We start from the raw sequence: 16,959 nt of genomic DNA, 5'->3' as shown, positions 1-16,959 counted from the left end.
ACCTAGACCTCCCATAATATGAAAAAAATATTGACAATGCTGTCTAACTGAACACTCACCATCTCCCCAGGCACTGCCACCTTAAAAACTCCTGGAAGAAAGAAAGAGATCAACTCACCTGCCAACTAGTTTAAAAAAAAACACTCAAAAACAAAGACAGAAGCAAAAAACAACTGCACTGATACTGCAGTCCATTGGGTTTTTTACCCTGAAAGATAAGAAGAGCCAATGACTCCATGGGATCCACTAAGGACTTTGATATGGCTACTGATTCTATGTAGAAAGTAGTCAGAGAGAATAGTGCATGTTGGCAGTATACGTTCCTTTAGATAGATAGATAGATAGATAGAGTTAGAGAGTTATAATTTACTACTGTAAATACAGCATTTTGCACTAAAAAATTGCACAGCATGTTCTCATGGAGACAAAAATGTCATCAGTTGATTATATCTGTAAAGAAATGCAGAATGAAACCATGGTCGTCAGAGAAAGATGGACCTTTCATTTTTGGTGAATAACCTCCACACAATCAGTTTCCTCAGGACAGCTTTGATCTCCTTGTTCCTCAAGCTATAGATGACTGGATTCAGCACTGGAGGCACCATGGAATAGAAAACATCCAGCACAAGATCCAGCCCTGACGTGGAATTGGAGGTGGGTTTCAGGTAGGCAAAGGTGCCAGAGAAAATAGACAAGGAGACCACAGTGAGGTGAGGCAGGCATGTTGAGAAGGCTTTGTGCCAGCCCTGCTCAGAGGGGATTCTCAGCACTGTGGTGAAGATCTGAACATACGACATGATTATCAAAACAAAGCAACTGAAGACTAAGCACACACTAAGGGCAATAACCCCGGTTTCACTGAGGTAAGAGTCAGAGCAGGCCAGTTTGAGAGGCTGGGGAATGTGACAGAAGAACTGATCCACCGTGTTACCTCCACAGAAAGATATTGCAAATGTGCTCCTGGTGTGCAGGACAGAGTAGAGTATACCACTGATCCAGGCACCGGCCGCCATTTAGACACAAGCTTCCCTGTTCATCACCCTCTCATAGTGCAGTGGTTGGCAAATGGTGACGTATCGGTCATACGCCATGACGGTCAGTATGGCGAGATCAGCTGAACCCAGGAAACAGAAAGACTTGGGTGATGCATCCAGAATAAGAAATTGACCTGGTGTTCATAAGGGAATTGACCATGGATTTGGGGACAGTAACAGAGATGGAGCCGAGGTCTAGAATAGACAGATTCATCAGGAAGAAGTACATCGGGGTGTGAAGGTGGTGATCAAGGACTACTGCTGTGATGATGAGAAGGTTCCCCACCAGGGCTCCCAAGTAAATCACTAGAAACACCACAAAGTGCAAAATCTGCAGCTCCCGAATGTCAGAGAATCCCAGGAGAAGAAATTCGGTGACGGTGGTCAGGTTGGACATTTTCTTCCTCAGCATTTTGTGTCCTGCCTGCGGAGGGAAGGAAAGAGTCACGGATCAGGATTAGATTGTCAGAGGGAATGACCCTGATTCCCCTCTGAGTAATATCTCATGGTGTGAGTGTCAAAGGAACACAGCACTCATCACTTCCACTGACTAGGATTGGGGAGTTCTCTTCACTGCTGACAATTGGACCACCAGAGAGACAAGGTGCGTGAGGGAAAATCTGTCATTAGACCCACCTCTGTTGGTGAGAGAGACGAGCTTTCAGTTCACACCCTCTCAGGATCTGGCCCGCGATGTCACTTGATGAAATGCATTAAAGACTGCGACAAATTACAGCCCAAGCCCACAGATCTAGCAAAGTTGGTCCCTCAGCTCTGATGGTCCCTCAAGCCGGCTTGTCTGTAACGATGCCTCCCATGCTCTGTGCACAGAAGACCTGCTAACTGCTTACCAGTTGGTGGATGGCACCAATCCCAGCTATGGTCTCATCTCTGGGTGATGATGAGTTACCGGCATCCTTCAGTTACCGCTGGAATGTGCCGTTTTCTTCTGTGGCTTTAGGTCTGTGCCATGTGGTTGGTGGCAGGCAGGAGACCTGGGTTCCCTTCTTGGTTCTGCTGTGTAACCTTGGGCCAGTCACTCCTGTTTCCTTTCTCTGCCTTGTCCACTTGATTATGGGCTCTGGAGGGGATATGTCTTATCACGCGTATGCCCCGCTATGGATAGCATCTGTGCTCAACTGGCAGCAGTGTTTCACACTGGATATGGTGAGAGGTCCCAGGAGGTCTGTATTCTAGTCCTATTGATCTAGTGTGGGCTCCAGCTACCCTGCAGCTGGGTGCATCTTCCCAGCTCCAGTAGACAGACAGGAGCTAGCTCTGTTCAAGTTACAACCCAAACCATACTCATGTGGCCAGAGATAGCCTGAGCATCTGATTATGTACCCCCGGAGATCAGATGGGCTTGTATTGTGCTACCCCCAGCTAGTGACGTCCGGATTCCACTCTGACTCTGAATTACAAGATGTTAGTATGTCTGTTAGGTACAATCCATATTCCATGGACTATCAGCTCTTCTGTTTACTCAGTTCTGCCATCCTGCAGAACCATGTCTTTGAAACAGAAATAAAAATGCACATAACAGAATAACAGCGTTTTGAAATGATGGTATCATTGGACCATATTAGCATTTCCCACCCTGGCTGAAAATGAATTTCCCATTTGGGCGGGTCAAAAATATTCTGCTTAAACTGAATTAAAAGACTTGGGTTTTCAGTTAAATACATTTTCATGGAAAGTCTCATGTCTCTATCCAAAAAATTCATTTTTTTTCATGGGGGAGGGGGATTTTGTTTGGAATTTTCAGTTTTCAGCAGAAAATGTTTGGTTCTCTGTTGCCAAAATCCCAACATTCGTGGGACTTCTATAAAAAGACAAACTTTTATTCTTAAAAAAAAAAATCTGATTGGCTCTACTTCTTGGATTGAATTGATAGCCAAAGTCTTAAAGGGTTCTAATTGCCACACAGATTTGTGTTCTTACATTTGTCCTGTACATTAACACTCTCACCAATTTAGGTGAAATAGCAAACTTACTGTGTTGGTCTTTGGAGAAATTTTTTCCAGCTTGCGATGTGTTTGATCCTCCAGTACTAGAAATCATTGGCCACTATCTATCTATCTATCAACATGCACATTTCTCTCTCTCATGTACCCATCACTGCATTATCCAGCAGCTGTCTCCATGGCATGTCACTAGATTTTCTGAGTTGCTGGGTCTCTCTACCGTTCCCAGCAGACGGGGATCCTCTCCACAGATGGGTGGTCCTTGAGCATCCTTGGCTGAGAACTGATGGACTAAATGGCTTTAGAGCTTGTTCAGGCTTCAGACCCGGCCACAAACCCTGGATGTCCCTGATCTGGGGCTAAGTAGCTGAATCTGGTCTCCATGTCTCTCATCTCAGCAGTGATCTCACCTGTGAACAAACAACCCTTCCACCCTACCTTAGCTGATCCTCATCCCACAGAGGAGTGACAGCACCAGCCCTGGATCTCACAGGATGGCAGCATCTCTGGAAGGAAACTTGGCTAAAAAAAAGTCACGGCTGAGGCCCAAAGAGTGTCTCAAGGTATTTCCCAAATCAAAAAATTATTTATAGCAAAGACTCATGACCTACAGTAGTTCAGAGCCAGGTGGCACCAGAAGCTCAGCTGGCCTGAAATAGCTCCCTCATTAGCTCCATATAATCACCTCTGGGAGGAGCAGGGTTGTTTTGTTTTTTTAAAATTCTTGTGTTGCAACAGCCTGTGGAAAGAGGCACATTTAATCCTATAAAGCTCTGCCAACTCTCAGGGCTGGATTCAGACCCTTCAGACCATGCATGGGTGTCTGCCGCCTTGAACCTGTGCCCTACATGGGATGGCAGTGGTGGGGAGCCATCAAAGAGAGGATGGGACAGTGGCATGGACCCTTGCCCCTTCATAGAATAAACAGGAGATGAGTCTCCCCTGTACCATACAGCTTGATTTTTCATTTTATTTTATGATAGACTCAGAATCATAGAATGTTAGAGTTGGAAGGGACCTTAGGAGGTATCTATTCCAACCCCTTGCTTAAAGCAAGACTAACCTCATCTATATCATCCCAGCCAGGGCTTTGTCAAGCTTGGCCTTAAAAACCACCACCTCCCTAGATAACCCATTCCAGTGCTTCACCACCCTCCTAGTGAAAAACGTTATCCTAATGTCCAATCTACACCTCCCCCCTGGAACTTGAGACCATTGCTCCTCGTTCTGTCATCTGCCAGCACTAAGAACAGCTTAGCTCCATTCTCACTGGAACCCCCTTTCAGGTAGTTGAAGGCCACTGTCAAATCCCCCCCACTCTTCTCTTCTGCAGATCGAACAAACCTAGTTCCCTCAACCTCTCCTCATAAGTCACGCAGCCCAATATGCCATTATCTTTCCTTTACTCATATCCAGCTTCTTATCCACTGTAACCCCCAGGTCCTTTTCTGCAGAACTGCTGCCTAGCTCTTCGGTCCCCAGTCTGTAGCTGTGCATGGGATTCTTCCGTCCTATGTGCAAGACTCTGCACTTGTCCTTATTCAACCTCATCAGATTTCTTTTGGCCCAATCCTCCAATTTGTCTAGGTCACTCTGTATCCTATACCTACCTTACAGGGTATCTTCCACTCCCCCTAGTTTGGTGTCATCTGCAAACTTGCTGAGGGTGCAATTTACCCCATCCTCCAGATCATTAATAAAGATTTTGAACAAAACAGGCCCCAGGACTGACCCCTGGGGCACTCCGCTTGTTACTGGCTGCCAGCTAGACATGGAGCCATTGATCACTACTCATTGAGCCCGATGATCTAGCCAGTTCTCTATCCATTTTATAGTCCATTCATCCAACCTACATTTCTTTAACTTGTTGATAAGAATACTGTGGAAGACGGTATCAAAAGCTTTGCTGTAGTTAAGATGTATCATGTACATCACCTTCCCTACATCCACAGAGCCAGTCACCTCTTCATAGAAGGCAATCAGGTTGGTCAGGCATCACTTGCCCTTGGTGAATCCATGCTGACTATTCCTGATCACCTTCCTCTCTTTCAAGTGCCTTAAAATGGATTCCCTGAGAACCTGCTTCATGATTTTTCCAGGGATTGAGGTGAGGCTGACCGGTCTGTAGTTCCCTGGATCCTCTTTCTTCCCTTTCTTGACAATGGACACTATATTTGCCTTTTACCAGTCATCAATTGCCACAAGCTTTCAAAGATAATAGCCAATGGCTCTGAAATCACATCAGTCAACTCCCTCAGCACCCTCGGGTGCATTGCATCTGGCCCCATGGACTGGTGTATGTCCAATCTTTCTAAAGAGTCCTGAACCTGTTCCTTCAGCACTGTGGGATGTTCACCTCCTCCCCATTCTGTGCCGCCCAGTGCAGTAGTCTGGCAGCTGACCATGTCTGTGAAAACAGAGGCAAAAAAGGCATTGAGTACCTCAGCTTTCTCCACATCCTCTGTCACTAGGTTGCCTCCCCCATTCTGTAAGGCGCCCACACTTTCCCTAATCTTCCTCTTGTTGGTAACAAACCTGTAGAAACTCTTCTTGTTCCCCTTCACGTCCCTTGCTAGCTGCAACTCTAATTGTGCTTTGGCCTTCCTTATTTCATTCCTTCATGTGAGAGCAGTATTTTTATAATCCTCCTTAGTCATCTGACCATAGAATTATAGAATCATAGAATATTAGAGTTGGAAGGGACCTCAGGAGGTCATCTAGTCCAACCCCCTGCTCAAAGCAGGACTAACCTCAGCTGTATCATCCCAGCCAGGGCTTTGTCAACCCTCAGCTTAAAAACCTCTAAGGATGGAGATTCCACCACCTCCCTAGGTAACCCATTCCAGTGCTTCACTACCCTCCTAGTAAAAAACTTTTTCCTAATGTCCAACCTAGACCTCCCACCCTGCAACTTGAGACCATTGCTCCTTGTTCTGTCATCTGCCACCACCGAGAACAGCCTAACTCCATCCTCCCTGGAACCCCCTTTCAGGTAGTTAAAGGCTGCTATCAAATCCCCCCTCATTCTTCTCTTTTGCAGACTAAACAAGCCCAGTTCCCTCAGCCTCTCCTCATAAGTCCTGTGCTCCAGCCCCCTAATCATTTTGGTTGCCCTCCGCTGCATTCTCTCCAACTTGTCCACATCCTTTTTCTAGAAGGTGGCCCAAAACTGGACACAATATTCTAAATGCGGCCTCACCAATGCCGAATAGAGGGGAATAATCACTTCCCGTGACCTACTGGCAATGCCCCTCCTAATCCAGCCCAATATGACATTAGCCTTCTTGACAATCAGGGCACACTGCTGACTCATATCCAGCTTTTTATCCACCATTACCCTCAGGACCTTTTCTGCAGAGCTGCTGCCCAGCTCGTCGGTCCCCAGTCTATAGCTGTGCATGGGATTCTTCCTTCCTAAGTGGAGGACTCTGCACTTGTCCTTCTTGAACCTCATTAGATTTCTTTTGGCCCAATCCTCCAGTTTGTTTAGGTCACTCTGTATCCTATACCTACCTTACAGGGTATCTACCACTCCCCCCAGCTTAGTGTCGTCCACAAACTTGCTGAGGGTGCAATCTACCCCATCCTCCAGATCATTAATAAAGATGTTGAACAAAACCGGCCCCGGGACCGACCCCTGGGGAACTCCGCTTGTGACCGGTTGCCAGCTAGACATGGAGCCATTGATCACTACTCGTTGAGCCCTATGCTCTATCCAGTTCTCTATCCATTTTATAGTCCATTCATCCAACCCATACTTCTTTAACTTGCTGATAAGAATAATGTGAGAGACAGTATCAAAAGCTTTGCTAAAGTCAAGGTATATCACATCCACCACCTTTCCTACATCCACAGAGCCAGTCACCTCATCATAGAAAGCAATCAGGTTGGTAAGGCATGACTTTCCCTGAGTGAATCCGTGTTGACTGTTCCTGATCACCTCCCTCTCTTCCAAGTGCCTTAAAATGGATTCCTTAAGGACCTGCTCCATGATTTTTCCAGGGATTGAAGTGAGGCTGACCGGTCTGTAGTTCCCTGGATCCTCTTTCCTCCCTTTTTTGAAGATGGGCACTAGATTTGCTTTTTTCCAGTCCTCAGGGACCTCCCCCTGTTGCCACGAGCTTTCAAAGATAATAGCCAATGGCTCTGAAATCACCTCAGCCAACTCCCTCAGCACCCTCGGGTGCATTGCATCCGGCCCCATTGACTTGCGTATGTCCAATCTTTCTAAATAGTCTTGGACCAGTTCCTTCAGCACTGCGGGATGTTCGCCTCCTTCCCATTCTGTGCCACCCAGTGCAGCTGTCTGAGAGCTGATCTTGTCTGTGAAGACAGAGGAAAAAAAGGCATTGAGTACCTCAGATTTCTCCACATCCTCCGTCACTAGGTCACCTCCCTCATTCTCTAAGGGGCCCACACTTTCCCGAATCTTCCTCTTGTTGGCAACATGCCTGTAGAAACCCTTCTTGTTCCCCTTCACGTCCCTTGCTAGCCGCAACTCCAATTGTGCTTTGGCCTTCCTGATTTCATTCCTGCATGTTCGAGCAGTGTTTATATAATCCTCCCTAGTCATCTGACCAAGCTTCCACTTCTTGTAAGCTTCTTTTTTGTGTTTAAGTGCGCCAAGGACATCTTTGTTAACCCAAGCTGGATGTCTACCATATTTGCTATTCTTTCTGCACATCGGGATGGTTTGCTCTTGTGCCCTCAATAAGGTCTCTTTAAAAAACAGCCAGCTCTCTTGGTTTCCTTTCCCCCTCATATTAGCCGCCCAGGGAATCCTGCCCATCAATTCCCTGAGGGAGTCAAAGTCCGCTTTTCTGAAGTCCATGGTCCGTATCCTGCTGTTCTCCTTTCTTCCTTTCGTCAGGATCCTGAACTCGACCATCTCATGGTCACTGCTGCCTAGGTTGCCACCCACTTCTACTTCCCCTACCAAATCTTCCCTGTTTGTGAGCAGCAGGTCAAGAAAAGCATGGCCCCTAGTTGGTTGCTCCAGCACTTCCACCAGGAAATTGTCTGCGACACTCTCCAAAAAGTTCCTGGATTGTTTGTGCCCTGCTGTATTGCTCTTCCAGCAGATGTCAGGGTGATTGAAATCTCCCATGAGAATCAGGCCCTGTGAACTGGAAACTTTCCCTAGTTGAGCAAAGAAAGCCTCATCCTCCTGGTCTGGTGGTCTGTAACAGACACCCACCAGGACATCACTCTTATTGTTCTTGCTTCTAAGCTTAACCTAGAGACACTCAACTGACTTATCTCCGGTTTCATACTGGAGCTCAGGGCAGTCATAGTGCTCTCTTACATACAGTGCAACTCCTCCCCCCTTTCGCCCCTGCCTGTCCTTCCTGAACAGTCTATACCCATCCATGACAGTGCTCCAATCGTGATAGTTATTCCACCAACTCTCAGTTATTCCAATCATGTCGTAGTTTCTTGACTGTGCCAGGACTTCCAGTTCTTCCTGCTTGTTTCCCAGACTTCTTGCATTTGTGTACAGGCACTTGAGATAAGTAGCCGAGTGGCCTACTTTCACAGTATGAATCGGGAGGCCTCCCCTGCTGCACCCTCCTCCTTCTGCTTCCTTGTGGTGTCCCTCTTCCCCACTAACCTTCGGGTTAGGTCCCCGTCCCCCGTCGAAACTAATTTAAAGCCCTCCTCACTAGGTTAGCCAGCCTGTCTGTGAAGATACTCTTCCCTGTCTTCGTTAGATGAAACCCGTCTCTTTCTAGTAATTCTTCTTCCTGGAACAGCATTCCATGATCGAAGAATCCAAAGCCCTCCCTTCGACACCACCTGCGTAACCACGCATTTACTTCCCCAATGCGACGGTCCCTACCTGGGCCTTTTCCCTGAACAGGGAGGATGGATGAGAACACCACTTGCGCTTCAAACTCCTTTATCTCTTTTCCCAGAGCCACATAGTCCGCAGTGATCCGCTCAAGATCATTCTTGGCAGTGTCATTGGTGCCCACGTGGAGAAGCAGGAAGGGGTAGTGGTCTGAGGACTTGATAAGTTTTGGCAGTCTCTCCGTCACATCTGTAATCCTAGCTCCAGGCAAGCAGCACACTTCTCTATTTTCCCGGTCTGGACGGCAGATGGATGACTCCGTCCCCCTTAGGAAGAGTCCCCGACCACCATCACCCTTCTCTTCCTCTTTGGAATGGTGGTTGTGGAACCCCCATCCCTAGGAGAATGCATCCCTTTCCTTCTGATTAAACGGGTCTCCTGATGATCCATTCCCTCCGAAGGGTCCTCCAAATCATTCTCCATCGTAGTACTTGTGCAGAGAGGATGAAAACGATTCCTTACTTCTATCTGCATGGTTGGCACATAGGTTCTCTTTCTTCGGGAGGTCACATGCTGCCAATTTTCTTCCCCGTTCTTCATTTTCGCCTGCCCGGCCTTCTCTGAATCTTCCTTACGCTCTGCCTGTGCCTGATGGAGAAAGACATTGTTTTCTGTAATGCACTGCAGGGTTGACATTTGGGTCTCTAGTCCTTTAAACTTCTCTTCCAATAAGGAAACCAGCCTGCACTTGGTACAGATGAAGTCATCTCTATCCTGTGGGAGGAAGACAAACATAGCACATCCAGTGCAGGTGACAACAACGGATCGCTCCCTCTCCATATCTCTGCTCTGAGAGCCTCCTCAGATGCTCAATTTCCTGCTCAGCAACGTCTGAAAGGCCAAAACCCACTGTGGGCTCTGTCCTCAGGCGAACTCCCAGGCAAACTCCCTCCTTCTCCTTCTGTTAGCCGCCCCTCTGTTCACCGGTCAGCTGGTCCGCAGCTGGCTGCCTTTTATAAGGCTGGGGCAGTTGGCCCGCCCCTACATTTACCCCTCAAAGCCCTGCCCCCGCAATTAACCCCACCTGGATCCAATCAATCACTCAAACAGACAAACCCCCAACTGCCACAATGGTGCCTGTAACTGCACCAGTCACAAGCACCCACCCACAGTCAGCTGTACTTGCACCAGTCACACACCTGGTCTCTCAGATACTCCCCCCTCTAGCACAGCACTCACTTAGCACTCACCTGGGTCAGCTCCCAGGCAAACTCCCTCCTTCTCCTTCTGTTAGCCGCCCCTCTGTTCGCCGCTTCTTGTAAGCTTTTTTGTGTTTACGTTCACCAAAGACTTCTTTGTTAAGCCAAGCTGAGCGCCTACCATATTTGCTATTCTTTCTGCACATAAGGATGGTTTGTTCCTGTGTTCTCTCTAAGAACGTTCCCTCTCATTCTAGAGGTGAAGAGTCTGTTCTCCATGGAAATTTCTTCACTTCATAATTCCATAAAGAAATGGCCGCATTAAGCAACAGACACTGGTATGAATGGAAATGGAGGTAGAAAAGGGAATTAATTGACCTGTTACAGTGTTGTACATTGCAGCAATCTGGCTCTGCTTTGTTTTGGGTGGTGCACATACTTTCCCAAAAGGTTCCCCAGCTCCTAATCAACCTGAATCCCTTCTCTGAACTTTGTCTCATCCACGCATTGAGACCCTGCAGTTCTGCCTGTCTTTCCAGTCCTGTGCGTAACACTGGAAACATTTCAGAGACTCCTACCATGGAGGTCCTGGACTTTAATCTTTGACCTAGCAATCTGTTTGGTACTCAGGACCTCTCTTCTACCTCTCCTTATGTCACTGGCACCTACACATACATACATGATCACCAGCACCCTCCCCACCCCCAGCACTACAAGTAAATCTGTCTAGATGTACCAAGAGGTCCACAGCCTTTACATCTGGCAAGATAAAGATATAGGATAGCAAAGGTGATGGAAATATGGCTTTTCCTGATGGACTGATCAGTGGGCATACAATCTTTCTGCTTCAGCACCATATCCAGTAGACATTTGAGCATGGAATTGTAGAATTATAGAAGATCAGGATTGGAAGGGACCATCTAGTCCAACCCCCTGCTCAAAGCAGAGCCAACCCCAACTAAATCAAATACTGTAACTAAGTGTACAGAACATCCAACATTTAACAAGAAACAGCCCATCTCCCGAAAAGGTCCCAGTGAAATAGACAAGGCAGAGACAGAGAGGGGAAACTGTGGCACAGAGAAGGGAATGGACTGGCCCAAGGTTCAAGAACTGGGACTGACAGATTAGGCAGCAGTTCTGCAGAAAAGGACCTGCCGGTTACAGTGGATAAGAAGCTGGATATTAGTCAGCAGTGTGCCCTGGTTGCCAAGAAGGTTAATAGCATATTGGGCTGCATTAGTAGGAGCACTGCCAGCTTATTGAGTGAAGTCATGCCACATTTGGAGTATTGTGTCCAGTTTTGGGCCCCCCACTACAAAATGGATGTGGACAAGTTGAAGAGAGTCCAGTGGAGGGCAACAAAAATGATTAGGGGGCTGGAACACAGGACTTATGAGGAAAGGTGAGAAGCTTGTTTAGTCTGCAGAAGAAAAGGATGAGGTAGGATTTGATGGCAGCCTTTAACTACCTGAAAGGGGGTTCCAGGGAGGATGGAGCTAGGCTGTTCTCAGTGGTGGCAGATGACAGAACAAGGAGAAATGGTCTCAAGTTGCAGTGGGGAAGGTCTAAGTTGGATAGTAGGAAAAGCTTTTTCACTAGGAGGGTGGTGAAGCACTGGAATGGGTTACCTAGGGAGTGGTGTAATCTCCATTCTTAGAGGTTTTTAAGCAGTGGCTTGATAAAGCCCTGGCTGGGATGACTGAGTTGGGTTTGGTCCTGCTTTGGGGTTGGACTAGATGACCTCCTGAGATCCCTTCCAATTCTAATCTTCTATGACTCTATGATTCTGAGATCACACAGAAGGTCATTGGCACAGCAAGGAATAGAGCTCAGCATTCCTGACTGTCACTGACCCATGCAGCACGGACACAAGATCATAGAGGCAAACTGTACAACACAGCGGTAATGGAGGGATGCTGCTAGCTCATCATTACACAGCTGGCACTGGGTGTCGGACACCAAAACATGAGCGGAGAGCAGTCCGTCTGTGTGGTGTTGGGTTAGAATCGTCACAGACAAGCTCCAACTTTTAGACACTGGGGGAAATCTATGTCATATTTCCCTGGAAAATGGGACTCGGGATGTGCTAGTGTTTTAGAATTTCAGTTCCACGCCCAAGCTGTGAGCCTGCTGTTGGTCACAATAAAGGGACTTTCTGTGCTGGGGCTGTCAGATGTGGCTTGTACTCTGTTCCATCTTTCTTACTCCATTTTATCAAGGCAGGTCTTGGCTTAGATCTTCAGAGGGTCTGAACTGACCCAGTTCCACTGATTTTTGTGACTTGTGCTGATTTGGACTTGTGTGATCATGCACCGGACTTGTCGGCAGTGAGGAGCATTCACAGCTCCTGCTCAACAGAAGTGATGAGTGCTGTATTCTTTTGACAGTCACATAGAATTACAGAAGATTAGGGTTAGAAGGAGGTATCTAGTCCAACCCCCTGCTCAAAGCAGGAACTACCCCCAACTAAATCATCCCAGCTGGGGCTTTGTCAAGCTGGGCCTTAAAAAAACAACATGAGATGTTGTGGAGAAGGGAACTGGAGCTGTTCCGTTTGTCATGCCAATCCTGACCATTGTCCTTCTTCTTCCCTCCACAGGCAGGACACAACATGTTGGGGAAGAAAATGTCCAACCGAACCACACTGACCAAGTTCCTTCTCCTGAGATTCTCTGACATTCGGGAGCTGCAGATATTGCACTCTGTGGTGTTTCTAGTGGTTTACCTGGCAGTCCTGTTGGGGAATCTTCTCATCAACACAGCAGTAGCCCTCGACCCCCACCTTCACAGCCCAATGTACTTCTTCCTGATGAATCTGTCCATCCTATACCTTGGCTTCATCTCTGTCACCATCCCCAAATCCATGGTCAATTCCCTCATGAACACAAGGTCGATTTCTTATTCTGGATGCCTTGCCCAAGTCTTTCTTCTTTTATTCTTTGTATCAGCAGATTTTGCCTTACTGACCGTCATTGCATATGACTGATATGTCGCCATCTGCCTCCCGCTGCATTATGAGACTGTGATGAACAGGAGAGCTTGTGTCCAAATGGTGGCCATTGCTTGGATTTGCCATGTTCCGTATTCTGCTCTGAACATTGGTAACATGTTTGTGTTAACTTTCTGAGGAGACAACACGGTGGCTCAATTCTTCTGTGAAATTCTCCAGGTACTTAAGCTCGCCTGCGCTGACTCATATGTCAGTGAAAGTGGGGATATTGTCTTTGGTGTGTGCTTAGTCTTAAGCTGCTTTGTTTTTGTAATAGTGTCATATTTTCAGATCTTCAAAAGAGTGCTGAGAATCCCCTTTGAGCAGGGCTGGTGTAAAGCTGTCTCCACCTGCCTCCCTCACCTCACCACGCCTTGTTCCTTTGCCCTGGAACCTTTGCCTACCTGAAACTCATCTCCAGCTCAGCATCAGGGCTGGTTCTTGTGGCCTCTATTCTGTGGTACCTCCCATGATGAATCCCATCATCTACAGTATAAGAAACAAGAAGATTATAGTTGCCCTGTGGAAAATGATTGGATTGAGGATATTCACCAAGAATAAAATGTCTGCCTTCTTTCCATAACCACAGTGTCATTCTGTGTTTCTTTATAAATATAATTTACTGTTAATATTATTTTCTGCATGAGAACATTGCATGCAATCTATGTATGAACATTGGGGTATTTACAGTGGCAAAAATATAGACAAACACCACTGCAGTCAATGGAATTAATGAAGTTTTGCACAAGTGTAAATAAGTTAAAAATCTATCTATTGATCGATCGATCTATTGATCTATCTGCTGATTGTATACTGCAACCCATCACCACATTATCTTATCACCTTGCACCTAAAATCAGTAGTCATAGAGAAGTCCCTCATGTATTTCCTGGAATCTCTCTCTTTATTTTTCAGGATAAAAACTCTGCTTGAGGTAACAATGCAGCTTTTGTTTGTTTTTTGCTTTTTTTACTGTTTTTTAGTTTCATTTTTTCTACTTGGGTTGTTGGTGGGTTGAGTCATTTCTTTGTTCCAGGTTTTTCTTGGGAAATGAAGCATGTTTGGTTAGATGAAATTTTCAGTGTTTGTCGTCTACTTGTGGTACCCAGGTGTCATCTGTTTCTAGGGGTTTTGTGAGTAAGCTGGAGATTTGCTTTCCACAATGACAAAGGAGTGCAGAAGAGGTGTTAGTGTGGCTAAGTTCTTGTTGAAATTATGATGTCAGACTGCTGAGATATTACTGTATAATTAATTATATGGTAAGGAGCCTAGAGTCTTAGATAACTATCTTCTTCTTCTTCTTCTTCTTCTTCTTCTTCTACTATTAACCTAAATAACTAGTTAAAAGTGGTGTTATTCTTACTATGATGGAAAAGGTTTTTTTGATGAGGAGGATTTTCTGTTGTTTCCCAAAGAATGATGTGGGATAATGAGGCTGAATCTGTATCCCTTTGAAGTCACTGGGGTTTATCCATTCACTTCAAATAGACCAGGATTTGGACAATGGCTAATACACAAAAAGACCCCGATTTGGCTTATGACACCCTTGGAGAAAGTCAGTGTGACAGAGATGTAAGGGTAAAATTTCCCATGTCAGCTAGACCAGTGCCAAAGCAGAGAAGTTTTGACATCATCAGTTTAATACCACTGAGGTTTTGGTCAAAGATTCTCAGGTAAACCAAGTAGTGACATAAACATCAGTGTATGTTACTTGTCTGGTGTCATTTTGTTATCGCTAGGCTTGGAGGTTAGATTTTTATTGAAAAATGTTGAAAAAGGTCAATTTCACCATATAGGCACCAACCATTGATAATAATCAAAATGTGCAGATAGGGAAAGTAATAAAAATACTGCTTAAGAACTTGTTAGAGTTTGGTTTCAGGCTACTAAGTTTGTAAATTCTGACATGGGATGTTGACAATTTCTTTTTTAATGGTTATAAAGGCATAACTTTTAAATCTCAGCTTCTACTCTCATTCATTAATTATTTTCTGACGTCCCCATTGCCTGACCCCACTCGCAATAACCTCCCACACTTATGAAAATGGAAATCAATAAAAATAATCTTGGTGTAAGTGGGCAAGTACCATAAAATGTGCTGATCTGGCATTCCATACACCACCCAGTGTAAATCTAGTTACATCCAAGCCGAGAAAAGCTAGGCCCCATTCCTATTTCAACACACACCAGCTGAGAAAGAAGCCCTATTGACTGCAGAGGATCTATGTTGTAGTAGAAAGTAAGAGCCTGAGACCTAGCATAGCAGGCCAGGTATGAGGCCTGAGGTCTAGCATAACAGGCTAGATATGAAGCCTGAGCTAAAGTAATGGTCAAAGTCTGTTATAAAGCCAAGTTAGCAGAAGTCAGGCTGTGAACGCTGGCAGGCTCACAGAAAGTGGCAAGGACAGAGCTGGTGTAACAAACACACATCCCAAAGAAATGTAAGGCACAAGCACATTCCAGAAAGGTACCAGGAGATCCTAATACCCCGTAGATAACGAGGGCTCACCGACCTCTTCAAATGACACCACAATGGATAGAAATGTCTTGTTAATATGATGAATAGAGAAGTTTTGACCAAACCACCTGGTACAAGGTAATGGATGGTATCTTACCACGTCAAAGGGTGGTGCCTTGTCACATCAGGGGGTGGCAACTACACACATCAGAGAGGCAATACGCAACTTGTTTGCCTCAATGTATAAAAGAGGGTCTCAGAGGAAGCATCTTGGGTCTGGCTGAGGGGGAAATGGAAAGTCGCACCATTTATTGAGCTGGTGAATTATAACAAGCATACATGTGTTAGTGATCCTGTAGAGTCTATGGGATACTAGGACCTTGCTTGCCCACAATAAACCTGGCTGGGTGCCTTCATTGTTGAAAGGATCTGTGGTCTTATTGAATAATTTGATTGTGGAATGGTGTCTCGGTTGCCTGCACAGAGCTGGGACAGCACATACAGTGGGAGAACACATACACAGCCGACAACTGACAATGGACGATGCTCTGCTGTAAAGCAACTAACACCAGTTGAATTAGGTTGACCAGATAGCAAGTGTGAAAAATCGGGCCAGAGTGGGGGGGTGATAGATGCCTACTTAAGAAAAAGCCCCAAAAATCGGGCCTGTTCCTATAAAATCGGGACATCTGCTCACCCTAAGTTCAATTGTGTTTGTATTCACCATATACTGCAAAAATTATTATTTCTTGTTAATGATTTGATAGATAGATAGATAGTGTGGCGAGGTGGGCCTATTTTGCCCCGTGGGTCTGCACTCCTTATGTCTATGCCGGTGGTGTGGCTGGGTGGGAGTGGGGGGGGGGCGCCCAGTCCCGCCCTCTACCCTGGGCCCTGACCCAGGGACCCTGCGAGGAGTAGCCTCAAGCAGCTTAGTCCATGGGGCTACTACCTTCCCTCGGTCACTCGTCTGTAGCCCCCCCCCGGCATGTGGCTCTCCTTCAGGCTCTTTGGGGCTGGCGTCCTCTGGTCTTGGTTTCACAGGCTCCTTCTTACCTCCCGTGACTGGGTGCTCTCGCCACACCCACACTAGCTCCTCCACCGGCTCCACACCTTGAAGCAGCTCTGCTCTGCTCCGCTCTACTCTGCTCCTCCACTGACTCCATGCCTTGTAGCAGCTCTGCTCCACTCCTCTGCTCAACTCCCTCTCAGCTGCCCCCATCTGCCTGACTCGGAGGCTTTTAACTGCTGGAGCAAGCTCCTTGATTGGCCCCAGCTGGCCTGATTGGAGTAATTGACCTAATTGTCCTGGAGTGGCCGCAGCTGGATCACCCAGGGAACAAGGATTTGCTTAGACTGGGGCTGATATATATGCCTTCCAGAACCCTCCTATAGCCGTCAGGGCTGGCCCCATCACACATCCTCCCCCCATGCTCAAACCCACCGGGTTGGGCAACTTGGGACGTCATACAGTGTACTCGGGACAGGCCATCGGCATTCCTGTGGTGACTGCCTGCCCAG

At 46.6% G+C, this 16,959-nt stretch overlaps 1 pseudogene; it reads right to left on the bottom strand.

Moving 5' to 3' along the window:
- Nucleotides 1–482: 482 nt before the first annotated feature.
- LOC137157879 (olfactory receptor 14A16-like) lies at nt 483–1,446 on the bottom strand (annotated as a pseudogene).
- Between the last annotated feature and the right edge of the window lie 15,513 nt (nt 1,447–16,959).

This window comes from Emydura macquarii, unplaced genomic scaffold (genome assembly GCF_026122565.2).
Source record: "Emydura macquarii macquarii isolate MOO-44397 ecotype Brisbane River unplaced genomic scaffold, CSIRO-AGI_Emac_v2 contig_1622, whole genome shotgun sequence".
NCBI classification, from domain to species: domain Eukaryota; kingdom Metazoa; phylum Chordata; order Testudines; family Chelidae; genus Emydura; species Emydura macquarii.
This window is presented reverse-complemented; position numbering and strand designations above follow the sequence as displayed.